Source organism: Lissotriton vulgaris, chromosome 1_1 (assembly GCF_964263255.1).
Source record: "Lissotriton vulgaris chromosome 1_1, aLisVul1.2, whole genome shotgun sequence".
NCBI classification, from domain to species: Eukaryota; Metazoa; Chordata; class Amphibia; order Caudata; family Salamandridae; genus Lissotriton; species Lissotriton vulgaris.
The window spans coordinates 1,329,260,191-1,329,283,460 of record NC_141685.1 but is presented as its reverse complement, the minus strand read 5'-3'; the positions used below and the strand labels follow the sequence as shown (position 1 = coordinate 1,329,283,460).

Genomic DNA, 23,270 nt, shown 5'->3' with positions numbered 1-23,270 from the left:
TGTAGTGTTTAGAGGAGAGGGAGGTGGCTGACAGCCAATGGAAGGAGGAAGTAACAGGAAATGGATGAGTAAGGAGGGTTCAAAAACACGGGCGTTAGCAAGAATAGGTAACAATCAAAATAGTGGAAGCAAGGAGAAAGAAGATGGAGTAGCAGGTAGGCGAGGAGAGACATGGCGAGGGAACGAGGGTACGAGAAATGTCTAAGCGTGAAAGTGTACTATCAAGCAGATTGCAATAGCGAAGGGGCGGAGGAAATGTGGATACTGTTATATTGAAACGGGAGGAAGATCTAGATGAGTCAGTTAGGGGAGAGTGTGAGAAAGGAAGTGGAGAATTGAGGCTTCATCTTGAGGGTGAGGAGAATGTGCTAACGACAGGTTGGAAAAGGAGGGTATGAAATGAAAAAACAGAGGGAGTGGTGAGTGCAGGTACCGAAGGATTCAGGTTTACTTGATTTGAGAGGAGGTAGATAGCTTAGGGTAAGCAATGGAAGAGATATGTGTTTCGTGAAATGTAAATGTTTAATAATGAGTATACACATTGCTGATTTACTGAAAAACATGTTTTATTGTTGTTACAGTTACCCCTGATGAAGGACCCTAGTGGTCTGAAATGCATTGGGTTAAATAAACTGCGTTTTAATAAACTTTGCCTCAGTACGTGTTATTGGAGAAAGGTTCGGATGGCCGGTCGTAACATGAGAAACTTTGAAAATTGCATAATCTTGCAGGAGGAGTAAAATGATTTAAGAAAATGAAAATGAATGAAGAAAATATGTTGAAAAATGAAAAGAGAAAAGACAATTGGTTAAAAATTACGGCAAATGCGAAATAAAGAAAATAGCTGTCGTCACTGTGTTTGGGGCAAAGACAGCCCGAACGTTGATGTCGTTTTGTTCTTTTACGTGCTGTTTCGGGCTTAGCACGTCAGCAGTGAGCAGGCGGAAGACAAACATTTTTGAGTACAATGTGGATAAATAATGGCGAGAAAAAAGGTGTGCGACACGTTTTTTGTATGATGTTCAAAAAGTTTTTCTTGAGCCCAAATTTATTTAAGTTGTTGAGTAGTTGTTTAGCTTCTAGTTTATGTGTTCCATTGCCATTTTAACTCCACGCACCATCCGATGTTACCTGCATATGGCGGAGCTATGGCTTATCCTAACCCCTTTGATTGCTAAAAGGGCTGGCTTGCAATAGATACATTCTTCATTGGTCATGTTTTACAGTTTGGAAACAGGTCTTTCTTTTTTGTATTGTTTGTATCATTCTATTGTCCTCCTAGGTTTGTTTTCTGGTTCCGGTTCACGTGGGAAATTGTGCATGTTAAGCATTTGCAATGAAAAATACAGTTTATTATTCTTTTTGTCACAACCAGTGTCTGACTACTTTGCGTTGCTTTTTCTATCTACATCCTTCAACAGCCTCATCATGCCATTGTGCTTATCATTGCATCAAGTATACGTTTATAATTTCAGTAAGAACCGCTGTGCTTTCTGATATTGTTTAAATGCCCAGGTTCTTATTTAGTAGGGTTGCCTTTGTTTTTTGTTTGAACTTTTCAAATCATAGGCATGTCAGTTGTCACATGCACCAGATATGTGGCCTAGATTTGTATTATAGACAGGGACACTGGAAATATGCGATTCTGACACTGCAGCATTTCTTTGCATAATTATGGGTATTCCTCATTTGCCAAATAATCCCTCATCTGCTGCATAAACTGAAGATATTATTATGTGCAAAAATTACAAAATAATGAGGTGATAGTATCAAAAATGTGCTGCGTTATGCTGCATCATTTGGCTTTTTGCCACATAATTTAGAGAACGCTGACGCATAACTTTGTGCCCCCTGCCGCATAATTCCAGTGGCTCTAATTATAGATGAAGTAACAAGGAGATTCTTGTGTAGCGCAATTCCTGAACTCACACATTTGAAGGTACTCTCTAATGTGATGATAAAGAAAAAAGAGGCTCTGAGAAATAAAATATTTGCCTAAGATCACACAATTTGGTAAAGCAGGGAAGCGGGGTTAATCCAAGATTTTCTGGATTTATATTGTGCAACTAAGCATCAAATCCCTCTGCTTTGTCATTAATTATTGGCAAATGAGGTTAGATTATTGGGGGAGGCAGAATCCATATGAAAGCTCAGTTTGCTTTGGGCCTAAGTCTGTAAGAGGACCTTGAGGGTCCAAGAAGACTTGTGATGAGCGAGAGCCAGGTATCTGATTCGAGTTTTCAGTGGCTCGTCTACCTCTAAGACTGCTCTTGGGCCGGCAAAGTGCTCTATGAAGATGTATGTGATGCACAAGCAGGTGCGAGGGCACAGATCTGGTTGGGTGGCTATTCATCACTTACTCCACATCAGTGTGCACCTCCAGGGCTTTAAGTGGGTTGGATCCTGCCAGGTCTCAGAAATGGCAGTCATTAAAAATGGCTTGGAAATTGGTCCCTATTGGGTCCTAATCTAATGTCCTTTACAGGCAAAGCTCATGCTCAAATTCCCAACAAACACTGTAGAAAACCTTAAGGTAATCTATTAAAGAGATGCAGTCTCCATTTACATTTCATTTTAATTTCATCTTGCAATCACTAAAAGCACTTGATTTGTTTCCATACTTGTGTAATTTTTTACGACTCTTATGTGAACCGATTTACCTGTAGGTGTCTTGGTCATTTCCTATTGTATTGGGTTGTTCATGATGGGCACAATGGAAAGCTCTGGAGATGAGTCTGGAGGTTGTGTGAATTTCTGGCAGTGTTTGTCAGTCTGTCATAAAGGTCTTCAGACTTTATGCAAATGAGTTCATGGCCTCTCTGCAGATAGTTGTACAACCCATAACTCTTGCTTCCAACATATACTGCTCATATGCCTTCATAGATGACCTTTCAAATGACATCACAGGTTAATTCACTGAAGACATCTCAAATTACATGATTGGTGACATCACTGATGAGATCACACATAGAGACAACATCAATGACATAACTGAGGAAACACTTATAGGGTCTCTACATTTGATGTACACTAGCATCAACATAAACATCCCAAAAGACTCTTAGAAGGTGTACCTTCACAGTTATTATCTTCCTACACCACTACTTGCTATTGCGTAGAACAGGGATACTCAAAGTACAGCCCCATGGCCTCTTGCGGCCCGAAGAGTGAACAGCAGCACTGGGCTGCTGTTTACTTGACTGAGCACTAACATTCAGAACACTGTTAAACTAGCAAGCGTTTATTTACATGTTAACTCATAGGAGAAGAAACAAAGGTGTCCTGCACCCAGGGAGGTGCGACCAGTGCCAATGTACCGGGTGCGGACTTCTGGAGGGTGTCATGTTTTTAAGCTTACTATGATTTTTAAGCACCTACTGCGGCGTTCCTTTCCTCCAGCAATTTCCAGGCAACAAAAGCAATGTCAAGATAACTCCTGCGATTAGTGTTCTTCCTAGAGAAAGATCGGAGCTTTGTCTAGTTGAGATTTTGACTCACTATAAAGTAGCGCAGAGGGTAAGTATGCCTGTTGCAAAGAGCGTGTACCATACAGATTACAAAGTGCATATAAAGTAAATAGGTCAGTGAGTTACTGCTTTTAAAAGAGCCATCCTTTTGTTACTTGCAATTTCTAAGTTGAAGTCCTAATATAGAACAGTGAGCTATTAATTTTCATCATAAAACTGCATGCACAATGCAAAATATAGATTAGAGCATAGATTAATGTTGCAAAAAGAGTTCATTTGGGTAGAAATCGATTCTTATTATTATTTCCTTTTAAAACTCTAAGGGGTCTATTAGGATGGAGGTCATAAAATCACCATGACCGCCATGGTAGCGAGAAAACACCACCCGCCAGGACCGCGGCATAACCGCAGGTCCAATTAGGATGCTCCGCTGTCAAAATCCGACTGCGGCGGTCATATTCTGGCCATTAACATTGCGGGGTCGCTGCTGCCAGCAGCACCGCCGCGATGTTAACAGGAGCATGTGCTGCATCACCCTGCACTGTGTGGCAGGCCCTGCACAGTATCTGCCACCTGGCACAGGGAAATGTAAGGGGGTACCACAGGTATACCCCCAATGCACCCACACCCCCCAACACATTGGGGGCCCGCAATGGGCCCCCGAACTAAGCATGGGCGAATTTTGCGAATCTCGCGTTCGCGAATTTTGCGGATTTGCGAAATCGCAATCCGCAAAATCCGCGAATTCTCGCGAATTTGCGGATTTTTTTTTTTTTTGTGTTTGCGCGGGTTTCTGCCAGTTCGCGAGGGTTTTGTACAATTTCGCAAATTGCGAACTTACTTGTCGGGTCGCAAGTTTCGCGAACTTGTTGTTTCTACGTGTCCAGCCTGTTTGGGACACTCTTCTTCATCACTGCCACTCTCTGTCACCACTGCCACTCTCTGACTACTCATGCCACCCTCTGGCCCACCCATGCCACCCTCTGTTTCATCACAGCACCCTCTGGTTGTCCAGTCAGTGTACATTATTGTGGCAACGCAAGCACACCTTCCCTGCCTCAAGTGACCTGAATTAATTTGGGGCTGATTAATGTGTCACAGAATATTTTTTTAGCTGGCACCTGCTTCCTTAGTGCTTCCTGATTAGTGATCTTTTGCACTTGCTAAGTGCTTTCATTGTTGCAAAATTAGTTACAACACCTGCCCTGCCCCAACTGACAATAATGAATTAGGGGCTGATTAATGGATTTGAACTTCCAGCCTGGCTCCTGCTTGTCTCCCTTAGCTGTAATTCAGGACCTTTGTGGCATATGTGTAACTATTCTGAGGTTCAGAGCAGGGTTACATAATAGTTGCAACTGGCAACTGAACTCTGGAGGGGCCCCTCAGGAAGCACTACAGGAAATGGCTACTAATGATGAGCCTGAACTTTTGAACCTGGTAAGTAGTTTCAGTTTTGCTAAGATCGTATTTCTGCAATTTTGCACTTATTCGCGGGGCGCGAAGTTGTACTGGGAAGCCGCGAACTCACGCGAACAGTGCGAGCAAAATCCGCTGCTCGCGGATTTGCGGATTTTGCGGGAAATTCGCGAATCTCGCGGATTGCGAATTTACCGAAAATCCGCAAAATCCGCGAGCGAAACGGATTTTCCGCCCATACTTACCCCGAACATGTCTCTGCATGCGTTTCCATGGCAGTTCCACCACCGTGGAAAGGCTGGCTACTGCCGGCATCATAATCGTGCCAGCGGTGTTTGGCCCTGATCCGCAACAATTGTAGCGGTCCAGCTCCACCCGCCAGGCAAGCGGGCAGACTGCAACCAGCAGAAAAGTGGCAGGTGGAAAATCATACCGCCGCAGTCGCGACCGCGATGCTAATCGGACTGGCGGTGTTCAGGGTTTTGATCGCGGGCGAATGGCCGCCGCCGATACGGTTGTTACCACCACCGGGGGCTATCCGCCCGCCATCCTAATAGACCCCTAAGTTTGTGGTTCTCTAGGCCAAGCACTCTTCAACTATACTGCTTACCAGTATGGATGATACATCACTCCTACACCATTGTAAACCTCTATATTATGTAACATTTCCTATACACTGATTTACAAACGTAGGATTGATTATCTTTGTGTAATGTGTGTTTAATGCAAAGTGCTTTGACACCCTACACTGGTATGAGCGGATCTCTATAACTAATTAAATGCAACTGAGGGAGACTGGTTAGAGAGAATGGCACTGTTAAAGTGTGGTGGTGAAGGAATCCATGGTGGAGGTGGTCACTGGGGGGCGTCAACGAGCACTGTTGCACCGGGCGCCACCAGTGCTAAAGCCGGCCCTGCCTGCACGACTTACCTTTAGGAACACCTGCATTTTCAAAGACATTCAACAAACATCTGAAAATATGATAAACCTTCTTTAAAATTCAAAAAGTATATTTCATTAACATGCAGAAGCATTTCACTTTAGTGCATCAGATTATATCACTGCATTGAGAGGTGTTTATTAGAAATTATAGTTTTAAAACATGAACTTAGAAACACTCTTGCCTCCCCCTGCCCTGATGACAATGCCATTTGTCACTCAAGAGACAAGTCAGTTGTCAAGTGCACTCTCTGGGTAGCCTAGGTTGTTAATACTCAAAGAATAACATCATAGTTTATCAAATCAAAAACAAGAGAATGTTTTGTATAATACACCTCTTGATCTCCTGTATTTCAAGGTGCTCTCACGCGTGATAAATAATGAAGAAAAATGAAGCAAAATTTAATGAAAATAAAAGTTTCTTAGGAACACACAGTTTGGTCAAGTTGGGAGGTCAACATTGATCCCAGGTTTTCTGGTTTCACATTGAGCATTTCAGATTGGTATCTTTCCATCTCTCTTGTTTTACACCAAAGTTAATACTCTGTGTTTAATTTTTGGTGCATGAGGTTAGAGCCTGGGTGTCAGACAGAGCCAAATGAAGGCACAGCTCAAGGTTGGGCTTGAAAATCCAAGAGAACCTCGAGCTGAGCAAGAGCCCCGGCATCTGGCTTGAGCCTACAGCGGTTCACCCATCTCTATCACATAAGGGCATTTAAAGGGACAAACGTACAGGACGGGTATGATTTGACCAGCATCACACAATTTGGGGAAGCTGTAATATCAACACCACAATGCAGGAATCCCTATTTGAAGATTCATAACTTTCTCACTACGCTTTATTTAGTGAGTGGACTATGAGACTTGGTGCTCTCCCCCCTACTTTGTCTAGGTGCTAGGGTCTGACCAGAAGATAATAACATGGGGCATTGTTGTTAGACCTTTGTTCACAATGTTCAGACTAAACCCCAGAAAACTGTAAAGTGCGAACACAGCAGTAAGTTCTCGTGTGAAAATATCAAAAGAGGCAATTGCAACAAAACTCATGTAGAAATGTGTGCAAAGCAGTGGACAGTCTGCAGCATGCTCATGCTAACTTAGTGAAGACGACAATGTCCCCATGGGCCACGTTACCCTCCCCTTGGTCAGGACTTTAGCCCTGGTCTAACACAGAAATCAGTGGTAAGCAGACCAAACCATCTCCAACAGGGGACACGTAGGATTAAAGAAGCCAAAGCAGGACCTTGATATAAAGTCAAATGGAAGAAGGAAATTTAGCACACAATAATATATCCACTTACAGCCTATTCTCTGGGCCAAAAACCTTTGAGTGACAAGTGGAATGCCATGAGCTCCAGTAAGGCGTCAGAACCGTCCATATTAAAAAGTTATGGCATCCAATTAAGTAATTCAAAGGAACAGACGTGCTCTTCATATCCTGAAGCCGTAATGAGTATTCCAGGGCAACCTGTGTCGATCTCGATGAAACTCAGATCCAAGAGGCGCTGTGCATGGGCACAGGTACTCGCTACAGCCGCCAGCCCCAGTAAAGAATCATACACAAGATGCACACCAACAGAATAGCCCTGCCTATGGGGCATCAATGGACCTATCAACAGTTCATAATCTTTGGCAGCAAGAGATGTAGTGGACAGGCAGACATCCAGGGTCCATTGAAAATGGCATTGGCTGCAATAGAACACAGGTTGCACACAGGTGCAGTAGGCATAGCGGAAGGTCAAGCAATAGCCGGTGTCAAGAGCTCCCAATGGCATTAAACCTAAATGCTGCCGCATCCTATCAAGGTACCGCTGCAACTGTGCCTGACTGGGTAGTACCACAGATCGAGCATCCATTGCAGAACAGCAATAGAAGTATCAGCACACCACAAACCAGGAGAAGCAGCAGGGGAACCCCCCCGAATACGCTGGAAAAAATAGAATGAACAAAAGCAGGTATTACTCCAAATATAGTCTGAAACGATGTAACAAGGCCAGATCCCACAATTTTAAAAAAGTGTGCGAGGACTGCCATATCAGATGCATAAGAAATTTGGTGAATGAATTCCCTGAAGTGTAGGGGGAGATTCATGTTTAGTAAAGATTGTATTTCACTAGATGTTCTTGCCACCTGCAATTCAAAGGTCTCACAAGCTGATGTGAGAGCGACTTCTTGTTAAAACATCAGCGCTTTGAGTCTCCTTAGCTTTTTGAAATCTGTTTTCAAAGTCAGAATGGAAGGCCACAGCAAACTATCCACACTCCTGTGTGTGGGATGTGGGGAACACGACATTGCTGCAACAAGTTACACATTGTGAAACTGTTACTATGTATGGGATGCCTGCCCATAAATCACAGCAGTTCTGATTGTTGAGACCACATTCCTGTGTGTGGGGTGTGGGGAACAGGACATTGCTGCAACAAGTTACACGTTGTGAAACTGTTACTATGTATGAGATGCCTGCCCGTAAACCACAGCAGTTCTGATTGTTGAGAATGAGATAACTGCTGTTAGAAAGCAAAGTGAGAGTTGGAATAATAGCAGGAACCAGTGTTCCTTTTAAAAAACAAGCTAAATTAGGTGCCGAAATGTTGCAAGCACCGTGGAGTTTCACTTGTTTACAGACAAGGGAGTGTCCGACTGTAGAGTCACAATCCTCCCCTGTATGGAAAACTTCCTTCTCTGCAAGCTGACAACGAAAAGTGAATGGCAAGGACCACAATTCATGTATGAAACTACTCCTGAGATGTTCGTATCTACCTACAGGATAATGTTTCATGCAAGCTGTAAACTGGAAAAGTGAGATGGGAAGTTAAATAACCCCATGTATTAACCACACTGCTGAATCTATTTCTGCCACAGTAAATGGTAACTCTTCTAGTTGCTCAATGTGTAACATAGTGTAAGTTGCATCCTTCATAGACATCATTTTCTGTTTATGTGTCAAATTGAACGGTAAAAATAGCACAGAAGCATTAAGGTAATCCCATGGTACACTACAATTTTTTAGTGTCTGTAAAGTCCAACCAAATTGCCTAACAGAATGTAACTGATTTAGGTCATGATACAAAGTAATATTTTGTAAGGTATAGATATGAGATGATAGTGTGTTTATGCTATTATCAACCACAGCAAGAACTTTGTCCAAATTATCCTGATCAATTTGGCGTAAGCGTAGAGCCGCCTCCATTTGTGAAAGTTTCCAAAATTCATTGTAGGCTGCATAAAAATACGTTTAGAGCAAGGAGATTTTGGACCTAAAAGAAAGTCTGAAAGATCAATGGCACCTGACAAAAGGGAAAGATGGTGTTTCACAGACCCTAGTGTGGAATGTTCCAACCGCTATTGACATAATTTACCAACCAAATAAGTGGTAACTGTATGTATTTGGGGGTAATGAGGATTCGGTCTATTTTGGGTAAAACCCTAGGTCGCATTCAAAAAAACGTAAAAACATTGGTCTTTGTTGACCATAACACCCAGCCCTCCGGATCTATCATAGATGAGTTAAAAGAGCCAAACTTTATCATACGAGTCACATCATCAATAGTATAATCGGGCGAACGACCTTTACAACGTGGTTGTTACATGGCAATACATTTACATTGCAAGTCGTTACAATGACTTGCGCTGGATGGCGCTCTACACTATGGAATAATATGATTTACTATTCCAACACCTTCCCTCCTGTTGTACACACTGGAGTTGGAATAGTAAATCATACTATTAATAAGTCCAGCGCCCCTAGCGCAAGTCGTTGTAACAACTTGCGTTGTAATAACCGCAATGTAAAGTACCGCGATCTATATGATCGCGTTGTAACGTCACTTATTCGGATAATTGGTGTGTATGCTCCACTACTCATAAGGAGGCAAAGATGGAATAGAAGGAGCATTTACATATTTTTGCAGTGGCCAATCCGAAGCATTAAGTTTGTTGAACCGTCTTATTTAAGAATAATATATGAGACTGTATTAAACATGCATGTTGCAAGTATTCACTCCTTTGTACTTGCCACTCTTTAATGCCCCAACTAGATTTTAAGTCAACAGTGTCTTTACAAAAATTGTAACCTTTTAGTGACAATTGTCAATAAAAGATGAAGAATAAATTAGTTTAGTCTGTGTAAGCATATATTTGTTCAATGTGGGGATATTCAATTTAAAATAATGTGACACTGGGTCAGATAGATTGTAACCAGTAAAATATATAAATTTCTCTTTCTGTGTAACAGAACTTATTTTAGTAGGTGAGGAACAATGTTCCCATTGTGTATAATTGAAAGTGGGTCTTTGAATACTGGTTTTGTGAAGAAGGTGATGGACATAATGTTGGTAACAAAATAAATCTGCATAATTTGCTGAATTCAAATATAGATCTTCCGTATTAAATACAGAAATGTATTGTAAATCAGAAAACAAAGAATGAACAGCACTGACATCTCAATCATCTGAATGCATTCCAGGTAAAACGACATCTCATAAATAAATACAGAAGACATGGAATTTGTAGGGTCTCCATAGGACCAAAATACATCGAAAGGCACTTTGTCCCAAACAATGCCATCAGCAATCGCGACTGCCGAAATATTAACTAATGTTTGGTCTCTTTTCATTTTATGTGTGAAGAAATATGGGGGCCTGTACTCCAAAAACCAGTTCCACAGCATAGCGTTCAGGTAAGTAGTATATATTAATCAAAAGGAAAAAGACAACCACGAATCCAGTCCACATGAAGAGGAACACCATCGACAACACAATCCAGATATAAGTCCATGGTGGAACTAGGTATGTGCTCTTTAACCACGAGATGAAGACACACATTCGTTTATGAGGCACAACAATAGATGAAGACAACAAAATATATCCGGAGAAAAGTTATCTTGGTCAATATAGTAACCGCTGGAGCTGAGTTGAAACATCGGCGTTTGGTCTACATTACAAGCCGAATGTATTATAGTCTCTGGGATATCGACTGAAAGTTCAATTGCAGGGGAAGTACCATGATGTCGATGTAGAAGGGAAAACAGACAATAAATCAATTGGAGACTTCACCTCCACCTCTTGTTGCTGGGGAGAATTCAGAGTAGCATGATTCATTTAATGAAGTGAAACATCCCAACGTGGAATGCTTGTAGGCATACTATTGAGTATCTGCCATATGGTGTTACTTGACATGCTCAATTGAAATTAATTGATTGTCTTTGCAACCAAATAACGGGGGTAAGATCACCGTGTGGGTGCCCTTTAGACCAAGGACTGGAACCGGAGCACAGTATGTGGGACCAAAGTCTTTCTTTTTTTAATTGTATTTTTATTTTTTTATTAAGCCAATAATATACATACACATTTACAGTACAATGCTATGCCATACACGGAGAAAAAAAGAGAGGATGGTGGGGAAAAAACTCAGTACTATATCAGGAGCAGACAGTAGGCCAAACAAATGGTAGACACATACGGGTTATCAAAATTATACCATCACTAATCACAATTACTTCATTGTTCCCATAGGGAATGCATAGCTCTTAGAACCATTAAATAATCAGTATAAAACATTAGAGGTAAAAAAACAGCACAAAAAGACCTGAGCATACAAATAAATTAAACACTTCGAAACATTAGGTTGTGGTCAGTTTTAAATGATCATCTACCACCCCCCAAATTTTGATACCCAACATATGTTTCTGTTGGCCTTTAAGAGTATACAAACTGCGCTCTATATTACACATAGCACATAGCCTACCTCTCCACATTTCAAATGATGGGGGCTCTTTTTGTCACCAGAGTGACACAATTCATAATCTTGCCACTGCCATGGCTATAAATATTAAATGTTAGGATATCAAAAGGAGACTACCTAGAGATTGGGTTAATCTGACATTATTATTATTATTTACATAGCGACTTAGTATCGTTTTGCCAAATGGCAGTGGCACCTGTTGGGTGTCTTTGGAAAGCCCTCACCCACCAACCTAGTTGGTGGCATGCTTCATCATCGGGCCCACCCAGTGACACCTAGCGTGTCCCGGGTGTGCTTCGGCGCCTGATTACAGCGGAGCAGGTATGTCACTGTGTGTGCGGTGTAGGGTGTTTAGGTATGTGAAGTTAAAACGGCTTGGCGGATGGTCCCTGGGGTGAGGATACTTTATTAAAAGGGCCTCCGTCAGCGGTTAAAAATAAGGCTGTGGGACGTTAGAGGCGGGTTACGACCTCCTACGTCCTTAGAGTGTCAACATGTTTCAGCCAGTGCCTTATACTAATCTGGCTTTCTTCAGGACAATAAAATATGTGTGGGTTAAAATAGGGGTTGTGTAGTGTAGTCTATGTGTCTACACGCCCTAAAGTGTATCTAACTGTGAGAGGGGGGATTCCCTTCTCAAGATCACCTGTACATATAACATTGAGGACAGGTACAAGACAAACATGGGAGAGAAAGAGTCACTAGAAGGTATTGATCATATATTATGACAGCCGACTTAAATAGCGAATAGTGCAGGCTATGAGCGGCTCAAGTGTAATGATACTGGTGGTATCATTAATGTGGAATCGCACTAGAACTTCGAGGGTGAAGTGATTAAAACAGCGGTAAAAATTACTGCAGTGAATGGTGAAGGATTTTGGCGCAAGGACCATGTCTTACGCTTTCAAGGCTTGTTTTTGCTCCAAGGTTATTGAAGTGGCAAGGTGTGGCCCTAGTAGGGAGAAAGAGGTAGGACCACTGGGGTTAGGAGACCTGTGGGAGAAAATTTGGGAAGCGCTTACCTATTGTAGTGATGTACAGCATACTCACAGGATTTCTGGCCAGCACCAGCGTGGGACCTGTTGTGCCTCCTTCGCAGAACCGGTAGTGAATGGCTGCTGTTGCCGGTTTATATACTGTCATAGATTGAGTAATTGAGGGCACCTGGGGGAAAGAGCAATGGTGGAAAGACTCGCTAAGCGGGTCTAGATAGCGCTCAGGTGTGTTCCCTTAGTGGCGCGCTGATGCGCGGTGTAGTGCCTGATCTGAGGCGCCTGCGTGGGCGTGTGAGGCTGCCGGGTGCTGGGGCGGCCGTGAATAGCGCATGCGCGGCCGGGAAGTGGTCCGCGCATGCGTAGTAGGTGCTGTGGCAGTGATCAGCGCATGCGCGGCCGAGAAGTGGTCCGCGCATGCGCCGTAGTGTGTATATTGGTGCGCGAATGGGCGGGTGTCCCCGCTCGCGCTACCGCTTCATTACCTGCTGCCCAGGCTCCTAATAAGTGACCGGGGCAGTTTAATATGGCAATATGAATAGCGCTAGAGGCCCTGGGTTATTCTCAGGTGCTAGTATGTGTAAATGGAACATTGTGTGTAACGTATTGCCCTGGCTCCTTGTTGGTGACTGGGGCGAATTACATGGCAAGAAGAATAGCGCTTGGGACACCAGATTGTTCTCAAGTGCTAAGTTAGCACCGTATATGGTGGCAGCGCCTTGCTTGGGGGTGGTAAAGACCAGGGGGCATTGTATATCCTGGGAGGTAATGGTGGGTGTTTGGTCAGACTGGGTTACTCAATAGAGTTAGGTGGCTAGGTGATGTGATTGCCATCATAGGGTCAGGGAGTTCCAGGGGATAGCGTCATTGAGCCCATCCGTGGCTGTGGACAGACGGTATATCCATCTTTGTTCTTTGTTTAAAAGTTTTTTGTCATTGTTAGTGGGGCTGACTGGTATTTGCTCAATGACTGTCCAGGTGAAGTCATTGGGGGTGTGACAGTGGGTGATGAAGTGGTTTGTCAATTTACTTATATTTTTCTTGCATCGCATTGTGCTGCGGTGCTCCGTGATCCTGGTCCTCACTTTGCGAGTGGTCATGCCCACATATCTGAGTCCACATCTGCAGGTTAGTAAGTAAATCACATTCTGTGAGTTGCAATTAGTGTGGCTCCTTTGGGACCATACTTTATTCGGTTCCAGGTTCAGGGTTTTGGTGTGGGATGTCAGGTGACAGATACTGCAGTCATTGCATGGGTAGTGTCCGGTTACTTTGGGCATTCCCCACGCATTGAGGATGGTATTGTCGGGTTTAGGTGGTGGTTTGGGTCTGACTAGTTGGTCTCGGAGGTTATGGCACCTTTTGTAGGCGAACCTGGGGGGTTCCCATTTTCTTTGCCCTGAATTGATGATTCTCCAGTGCTTTTTTATAATTTTAGCCACTTCATTGGAGGCAGTATTGAAAGTGGTCACACATGTTGTAGGTTGTGTGTCGCTTTCTTTGGTGACGTCTTCAAGTAGAGCGTCACGGTTCTGGTTTCTTGCCCTCTTCTGGGTTTTCTTGATGATCGCCTTAGGGTAACCGCGGTTTTCTAGTTTTTGGGCTAGGTCCGCTGATTGTGTTTTGTAGTCGTTTACGTCCGAGCAGTTCCTTCTAATGCGGAGAAACTGGCCAAAGGGTAAGTTTTCTTTTAGGGGCCGGGGATGGAAGCTGTTGAAATGCAACAGTGAGTTTCTTGCCGTCGGTTTGTAATATGTTGTTGTTGTCAAGGTTCCGCCTTTAGCTGTTATTTGTAGGTCCAAGAAAGCGAGTTGCTGGTTACTGGCTGTGCAGGTAAACTTAAGATATAGGTCTCAGTTGTTGAGCCATTGCAGGAAGTTGTCTAGTTCAGGTCGTTGACCGTCCCAGATGACTAATATATCATCGATATATCGATGCCATTTTAGTATGTGGTTCCTGAACGGGTTGGCTTCCGTATTGATGTGTGTGCTCTCAAAGTGGTGGACGTAAAGTCCAGCTACACTCGGCGCGAAAACACTGCCCATTGAGGTTCCGTTGGTTTGTAGGTAAAAGGTGCCCTCATATTCAAAGTAGTTTTCTTTAATGGCAAGGGCTGCACAATTCATGACGAAACTCCTGGGTGTCTGGTATGGCCAGGGGGATTCTTCCAGGATATCATGTAGGACCTGTAAGGTGGCGTCTTGTGGGAGGCTGGTGTATAAGCTTTCCACATCCAGTCCTACCAGTAGCTGTGTCTCAGGGTCAAAGGTGATGTTGTCGATGACCTGTAAAAGGTGTTTGGTGTCCCTAATGTAGGAGGGGGGTTTTTGTACCAGGGGGTTTAGGTAGAAGTCACAATATCTTGAGAGTGGCTCTAGAACGGAGTTGATGCCCGATACAATTGGTCTGCCCGGTGGTGGAATTACCCCTTTGTGTACCTTAGGTACTGTGTAGAAGTATGGGGTTCTGGTGTTCTCCGGGCAGAGATATTCGGCCTCCTGTTTGGAGATGTGTTCGTCATCTGCTGCCCTTTTGACAAGGTTGTTCACTGTATTGCGTAGTTGTTCTGTGGGGTCCTGCTCCAGTCTGCGGTAGTTCCGGCTGTCGCTGAGTAATCTCCGACATTCCGCATCATAGTCTGTTTTGTCCAATAGCACGATGCCACCCCCTTTATCTGCTGGTTTGATTACCAGAGTGGGGTTATTTTGCAGGCGTTGTATCGTCTGTCTATCTTCCCATGACATGTTATTGTAGTGGTTGGTCGGGTTGAGTTTTTCAATGTCATTGTAAACCGCTTGCTCGAAGGTCGTTATTTCTGCTGGCACGGTGGATGGTGGAGGGACAAAGGTGGATTTCACTCTGAGTCCTGTGGTGTTGGGGTTCTCATCTGGTTGGAGGGCATCTTGGTTTGCTTTTTCAAAAAAGGACTTCAGTTTCAATTTCCTGAAGAATTGTGCTAATTCCGCTTGTAATTTAAACTTGTCCAGTCGTGTGGTCGGTACAAAGGACAGGCCTCTCTCCAGTACTGCAATCTCTTTGCAGGATAGTGGGGTGCTGGACAGGTTGAATACCAATGAAGGCTGGCTAGTAGAATTGTCTACCTGCTTGTTCCCGGAGTTGCCTCCCTCGCCTTCTGGCGTGTGTTGGAACTCACCGGGTTTTCGTCTTCCCAGTGTACCTGTGCGTTGTTGTGTTGGGTTGTTCTTCTGCGGCCCCGGGGTCTCTGGCCCCGTCCTAAAAAAGGAAAGGTGTTTCCCTGGTTGCCCGCAAAAAACGGCATTGGCCCCTGGGGGTACATGTTTGGGAAACCGAAGTAGGGGTTTTGCATATGGCCTAAGTTAGGTGGGAAACCAAAAAATTGGTTTGGTTGTCCTCCTTGCCAGTGGTTGGGCCATCGTTGTCCTCTTCGTCCTCTGCCTCCTCGTTTTTGTGATCCGCTGCTGGAGTCATATATATTAAATACCTAAACGCATACATCCCTTGTGGTGCCAGTGGCTCCTCAAACACACCCTAAGGCATACTCAAAGCGGTAATACCAATATGTATCCCTGTTATCTCTGTCAAAAAGACCTCCATTCTGTTTAGCAGTGGTCTCAGCTCTGTACAAGCAAAAAACATGTGCAAACTATCAGCCTGATCCATTCCACAGCATGTGCATTTACCCTCATTTGGCCCCTCCCAGCGTGCAATTTTAGCAGGTGTATAATATAAATTAAAGATGGTTTTATAATGTTGTGCTTTAAGGCTAGAGGAAATCAAAAGCTTATCAGCCAAAACAATTGATTCTTGTAGGATATCCCCTTCTTGTGATAATAAACTATTACATTTTAGAGTCTGTTTTTCCAAATCATCCAGTTGTGTTTTAATGAGACTTTGATACAACTTACCAACCCTACCACGCATCCTTATTCCCTCCAGCAAGTTACTTTTTCTGGCCAAGGTTGCTACATCCACTTTTTTCAACAAAAAATCTCGAATTTGTAGGTATTTGAAAAAATCTGTGTGAAGAAATTCAAATTCAGCAAACAACGAGGAATAGGCCTTAATACCACAATTACCCATCAAGTCACCCAAGGTCATAATGCTCTTACGTCTCCATTAATCATAGTTAAATCAGAGAAGATCAGTGAAGGTAACGCTAAAGAAGAAGTAGACATATAATAATTAAATGTACCAAGCTGTAAATATTTGCGTACCTGGCACAAGACCTTATAATCTGCCTCAACCACCTAAAATCGTTTTTTTGATAATAACTTGGTTCTAAACTTTGAAAGAAACTCCTCTTTGGTTTTGAACCCAACAACATTTGAAAAACATTCGGCAACTCTTCTATCTTCAACTCTCCTTCCCCTTCCAGTAATATTCCTATCTGCTGCAAAAAGCAAACCCAATAATAAAATAAGAAATTAAGAACGGCCCAGCCACCCCGAAGTCGTTTCATTGGTTCTAGTCTAACGCCCAAAGACAGGGTCACTACAAAATGTAGGATTTATATAGACATGGTCGATGCGTTTAGGTGGCAATAGATAGCAGTAAGAGCCACCTTCCTCAGGACCCGGCAGATTATCAAACAGTGTTCTCTACACCCTGGTACTTCTCAAGTAGAACCAATGCTGTAGCCTATCGTAGTTTTCACATAGACGGCCTTCTTTGGAACGATGGTTACTTATCCCACAGGGTTCTCTTTTGGCTCGGATATTCCTTTTTTTTTTTTTATTTCTTTTTATCATTCATCACATTAAGCACACTTTATCCTATATACAATATACTTTAACAACTGCAACCTTTTCCTTAATTTCTATTGCATAAATTCAATCCTAGGTACATGTACAATACAACATTCAGTAAGATAATCAGGGTTTTTTAACACTTCATTCAAACAATAAAGGCATATTAGACAAACAAGGGATAAAAGCGGAAGGGGGATTTTTTCCCTATTCATCATTACTTTGCATCTCCTTCCATTTACTTAAGGGCTCCCAGATCCTTCTGCCCAAGCATCTTCCTCTCCTCCCCTTCTGAGCATAGATGTTTTTCTCCATATTATATGCATATAGCATATTTGCTAACCAAGTTTGAAATTTTGGGGGATTTTTATCTAACCAAGCCCTGGCTATTGTCAGTCTGTAAACAGCCATTGCAACGAATAAAAATTCTGCATGCTGATCCTGCTCCTCCTTAGCCACTCCTAGCATAATCCAGGATGATGTAAGAGTAATCAATATACCCAAGGATCTTGCTTAGAACCCCTCTATCCCTTTAATCAGTGAATGTAGATGAGGGCAGGTTGCAAAGATATGTATGCTATCTGCCTCCAACGCATCACACCGGGAGTAAAATAAAGAAAATATAATGTCTTATAATGCTGAGACTGCAGAGGGGCTGCACTTAAGATTGTACGTCCTAGATTCAGGGATTCAAGAAACAGGGTACTTTCATCTCCCAGTTTGTCTGCCCATTTCATGCTAAATTTCTCCAAATCGTCCATCTTCCCCTTTATCAATATTGCATAGAAAGACCTAATTGTGCGTTCCCCCATCAACTTAATTTTCTCCATTATTTCAATTTTATCAAAGCCTGCGGGCCTCCCACTTTGTTTTTAAGGAAACTCCTGATCTGTAGATACTTAAAAAAAACCTATTGTCCCGCCCATATGCATCTCGTAGATCTGAGAATTGTTTAAATCCATCATGAGAAAACAAGTCCCCTATTTGCATAATCCCCCTTGCTGCCCACTCTGCCATCGTCTGATCAGCGAAATTTTCAGTGGGGAATGATCTATTATTAATCAGAGACACATATCTATTGTACCTCTCCATCTTAGCTTTCTTTAGAAATGCATTCCACACACTTACAGCCGCCAAAACCGTCTTGAACCAGGTTCTCTTAAAATAACCAAAATCTGTACAGTTTAAAAAACAATTGTGAGCATTTGCCCCAAGCACAACAGCATAAACCCCAGTAGACATATTATGCACTCTTTCATCATCATTATTCCCCCCAATTAATCCCTGTATATATTGTAAAACAGTTGCCATATAATATAGACGAAAATCTGGTGCACCCCATCCCCCTTTTTCCCTAGGAGGTGTCATAAACCTATAGGCCCTCCGGGTCTTACCGTGCGCCCAGATGAACCTATTACATATGGCCTCAAGGCCATTAAACCAGCTGGCTTCAAACAGGAGAGGTATAGCCCTAAAGAAGTACAAAAATTTAGGTAGAACCATCATCTTAATGATATTAGTACAGCCTACCAGCGATATATGAAGGTTATTCATCCTCTCTAGGTCCGTTTTGACTTGGGCTATTAAAGGTGACATATTATTTTTTACTATCTTATCTACATCTGATGTAATTTGCACCCCTAAATAGGTTGCCGCTCCCACAACTCTATCATCATTACATACTACCCAATGATTTTTAACTATCTGGGTTTTAGTATTATTCAGACTGTACCCTGAGAATTGCCCAAATCGAGTAGCTTCTTCCTCGATTGCCCTAATAGCGTCTGTAGGTTTTGAAGTCAAGATGGCCACATCGTCTGCATACGCCAACGTTTTGAACCAGTATCCATTTAGTACTAGCGGTGGAATCTGATCATTACTTTCCAACTTGCGTATATATGGATCAAGGTATAGTGCAAAGAGCAGGGGAGAAGATGGGCACCCCTGCCTTGTTCCTCTGTTAATGTTAACTGCAGTTGATTGCCCTCTATTAACCCTTATCTTGGCCACCGGATTTATGTATAGTGTCTGCAGGGCCTTAATAAATCCTGCCCCTGTGCCGTTCCACCTCAAGACTGCCCATAAGTACCTCCAGGAGACCCTGTTGAATGCTTTCTCGGCATCAAGAAATAAAGCTGCCATAGGGTCTCCTAGAGTACTTGCTGCATCAAATGCCGTGATTACCTGCCTAGTATGTTGAGTTGTTCCTTTACCCGGAATGAACCCGTGCTGGGAGGGGGTTACCAATGATTCCACTACTCTTGATAACCTCTTGGCCAGGATTTTGGAGAACACCTTGACATCCACGTTCATCAGAGTGATGGGGCGATAGGACCCCGGGACATCTGGAGGTTTTCCTTTCTTAGGTATTACAATGATATCTTGCTCCGCCCCATGATTCTGGGACGCACTCGCCCTTTTGCGCTAATAACATGACATTGAACATTTCTTTTAAGAGAATTGGTTGAAAAGCTTTGTAAAATTCAACAGGAATCTGGTCCGGGCCAGCTGCCTTCCCGGATGGTAAATCCCTCAGAGCCGCGACCAGTTCATCCAGCTGAAGAACCTCTTCCAACCCATTCCTGTCCTCCTCTGTTAATTCTGGCGGCGCTATCTCTCTTAGATACCTACTTATGTCCTCCTCTCTCTCTGAGCCATCCGCTGTATACAGCTCTGTATAAAATTGTTTAAATACCTCTCTGATCTGTTCAGCTTCCGTTACCATAGTCCCCTGGGAATTTTTGATCTCCTTGATATCAGCCATCCCTTCCCTTTGCCTAGCACGTACAGCCAGTATATGGCCAACTCTCTCACTAAGTTCATATACTTTTTCTTTATTCACTAGATACCTCTCTACTGTCTTTTTAGCCATCCCGTCCATAGCTTCTGCTTTAAGAGCAATTATTTTCAATAATATCTGGTCGATTGGAGAACGTAATTGTGTAGCTGAAGCAAGTGCTTCCTCTGCTTCCGTGATTAATCTCTTAGCCTGTTTGGCTTTTACCTTCTCTATCTTTTGATCCTTAATTACATAGCTCAAGGTTTCCCCTCTTACTCGAGCTTTAAAAGCATCCCACACTACCCCTGATGGTGCCTCTATTTATCTCCCAGAAATCCTTAATCCAATTTATCATAGTTTCCCTATAGCTCTGATCCTGTAGCAGTGTTCTATCAAATGTCCATTGTCTTATCTCTTTATTCCTCCCTTGCCCAATTCTTGCTGTTAAAACTAGCGGGCTATGTTTTGACATGATTCGGGGTTCCCTATCTATTCTTACCCTATCCATCAGCCCTCTTGAAATTAAAAAATAATCCAGCCTGACCAATACCTGATGGAGGGCTGAGAAAAAAGTGCTTCCATCTAAATTTGGATGACATTTTAACCAGGGATCTTCCAAAGAGTTATGAGTTGCCATATCTGCCAGTGCCCTATGAGTCTTCTTCTTCCTTCCCGAGTATTTTCTACCAGGGTCTAAGAAGCTGCTGTCAATGTCGTGGAGGTTAAAATCACCGCATCATATAATCGGCTCTGGCCACTGCGCCAATTCTGTGTCTAGAAATTGAAATATATCCGGATCATCTCTTGTGGAGCCGTAAACAGAAACAACGGTGATAGTTTCCTCCTTAAATCTTAATTCTGCTATAACCCATCTCCCCCACTGATCCTCCTTTTTCCTCCTAACCAACGTATCCTGCCTCCTACCTAGGATCGACACGCCTCTTGTCTTAGTGTCTTGATTAGTTTTTGCTAATACATTAAAGCCAAGCTGCTCCAACAAATACACCTTAGTGCCTTCAATGTGCGTTTCCTGAAGGCACACTAGATCAAGATGTAATGATTTTAACAGGGCAGTCACTTTAAGTCTTTTATTTAACTCATTTAGCCCGCAGATATTTATCAAGGCTATCCTACATGCCATTACAGTTCATTCTTTTTCCCCCCTCCCTGAATGTACCTGTGCCGGTTAGGTTCTATAAGCTTCACTTCCTCCTCTCCTTCTCTACTTCTTAACATAGTGCGTTGCATATCTTTCTTTGTACCCTCACGTGTGCTGTATCCACAACCACATCCTAAGTGTAAATCCTTTTTTCCACCCCTCCCATCCTCCCCCCTACCCCCCTCCCTTTTGGATCCCTCCCACCCGAGCTACAGGCAAATAGGTCAATCTTGACCTATGTGTGGCCCCTGTAGTCTGCAGTGTCGCTACTCTCCCCTACCCTGCTCTCCTATCAGTTAGATATAGCTGTGTTTTCCCTTTATGTCATTTCCTTTACGGAGTTTTTGGTGGGCTTTTTGGTGGAGTTTTTCCTCTACTCTCCTTTCCCTTATCTTTCTCTGAGATCTCTGTCAAAAATTCCCCCGCTTTTATCTCAGAAAAGAACATCCTAGTGTGCACCTTACTGATAACTTTCAATCTTGCCGGGAACAATAAGTATGCTTCTGCACCATGTTTCTGAAAGGGTACTATCATCTGCCTTAACTTCCACCTTCTTTCGACCGTAACATGGCAGAAATCGGGCCTGGCAAAAAAATTTATTTCCATCAGCTGTCTTTCTGGACTCTGGTCTAGCCTTATCCATGATCTCTTGCCTCGCTAAGAAGTTCCCTAGAAAGACCAGCATTGCCCTTGGAAGCGCATTCTCTTGACCCCCACGGTTTTTCCTTACAAATAAAGGATATCTGTGGGCTCTTTGCACTTCTAGTTCCCACTGCCATTTTGATTCTGGAAAGGCTTCTTTTAATAATTTGACCACATATCCTCTCGGATCCTGTCCCTCCCGCCCTTCTTCAAGTCCCAAGAGTCTTACATTGTTCCACCTTTGGCGATTTTCAAAGTCTTCGACCTTCCACTGCAAGTCTTCCACTACCTTTCCTTGCTCAGCTTTGAAGGTCTGCCAGTCCGTTACTTCATCTTCCACTCTACTGGTCCTTTCTTCGACCTGGGTTACTCTTTCCTCCACTTCTTCATACTTTCTATTTACTTTCTTCAGCGAGGCTTGTAATTTTTTTGTGTCTCGTTTTGCTCTCCGGCTTTCTGCCCTAGCTTCGGATTGCATCTGTTTCAATGTACCAAACAGCATTTCCAAAGTTACGTTCTGAGATTTTGATCGCCCGGCATTGTCTCCCTCCCCCTGACCGTTTTCCTGGTAAGTCTCTGAAGTAGCAGAATAGTCCCACGACAATTTTTTGTTCATGCTACTTCTGGACCCTCGCCCATCCCTTCTCATTCCGACTTTCCTTCTTTTTTGAGTTGCTAAATCTCCGGAATCCTTGCTTGTGTTTGAGCCGGTAGTGTGGTCAGTGTAACTCCCCTCCTCCTCATTTTCAGGTTCGCTAATATCCGTTGTGTCTGACCCCTCATTAACTGAGAAAAATTCTGGGGAACCTCCTCTATTACCTCTGCCCTCCTTGCCATCCTTAACGCTGTCCTGATCTTGCTCGAGTTCCTGTCGCACTTCAATACTCTGAGTGCTCCCCCAGCTCGGCTCAGGAGGTTGCCAGGTTCTTTTTATTAAACCCTGCTTCCACAGTTAAGAATGCGTCCAACATTTGCACATTATTGTGTCTTTCAAGCTCCTCTAGAGCTTTCCGACCTGCAGCAGCGTTCTCCATTGCCCCCTCGCTCACCTTCTCTGCTCCGGCGCTCTGATCCGCTCGTTGCGTGCTGATTCCTGACGTGTCTGGTGGTTGCCCGGCAACTGGGGCTTCAGCGCTTGCGTCCTCGCGGTCTGCTTCCTCCGTTTCCTCGGCGCCCGCGTTCAATGCGGCTGAGAGCCGCGGAGCACCTTCCCCGTTCTGTGATGCCGCCGTGGGTCCGCTCAGCACACCTGAATGCAGCTGGTCGTCCGCTCGCTTCTGCAGCATTGGAGGCACTTTAGGTGTAAAGGATTCAGGTAACGTAGATTGCCGCATCTGCTCCTTTGCAATGACCGTTTGTGATCGGTGTAGTTTCCCTTCAGGCTCCTGTGTCGGCTCCTTTAC

The 23,270-nt window shown here is 43.5% G+C and overlaps 1 pseudogene; it reads right to left on the bottom strand.

The window, feature by feature from the left end:
• Positions 1–7,626: 7,626 nt before the first annotated feature.
• Positions 7,627–21,302, bottom strand: LOC147749105 (uncharacterized; annotated as a pseudogene).
• Between the last annotated feature and the right edge of the window lie 1,968 nt (positions 21,303–23,270).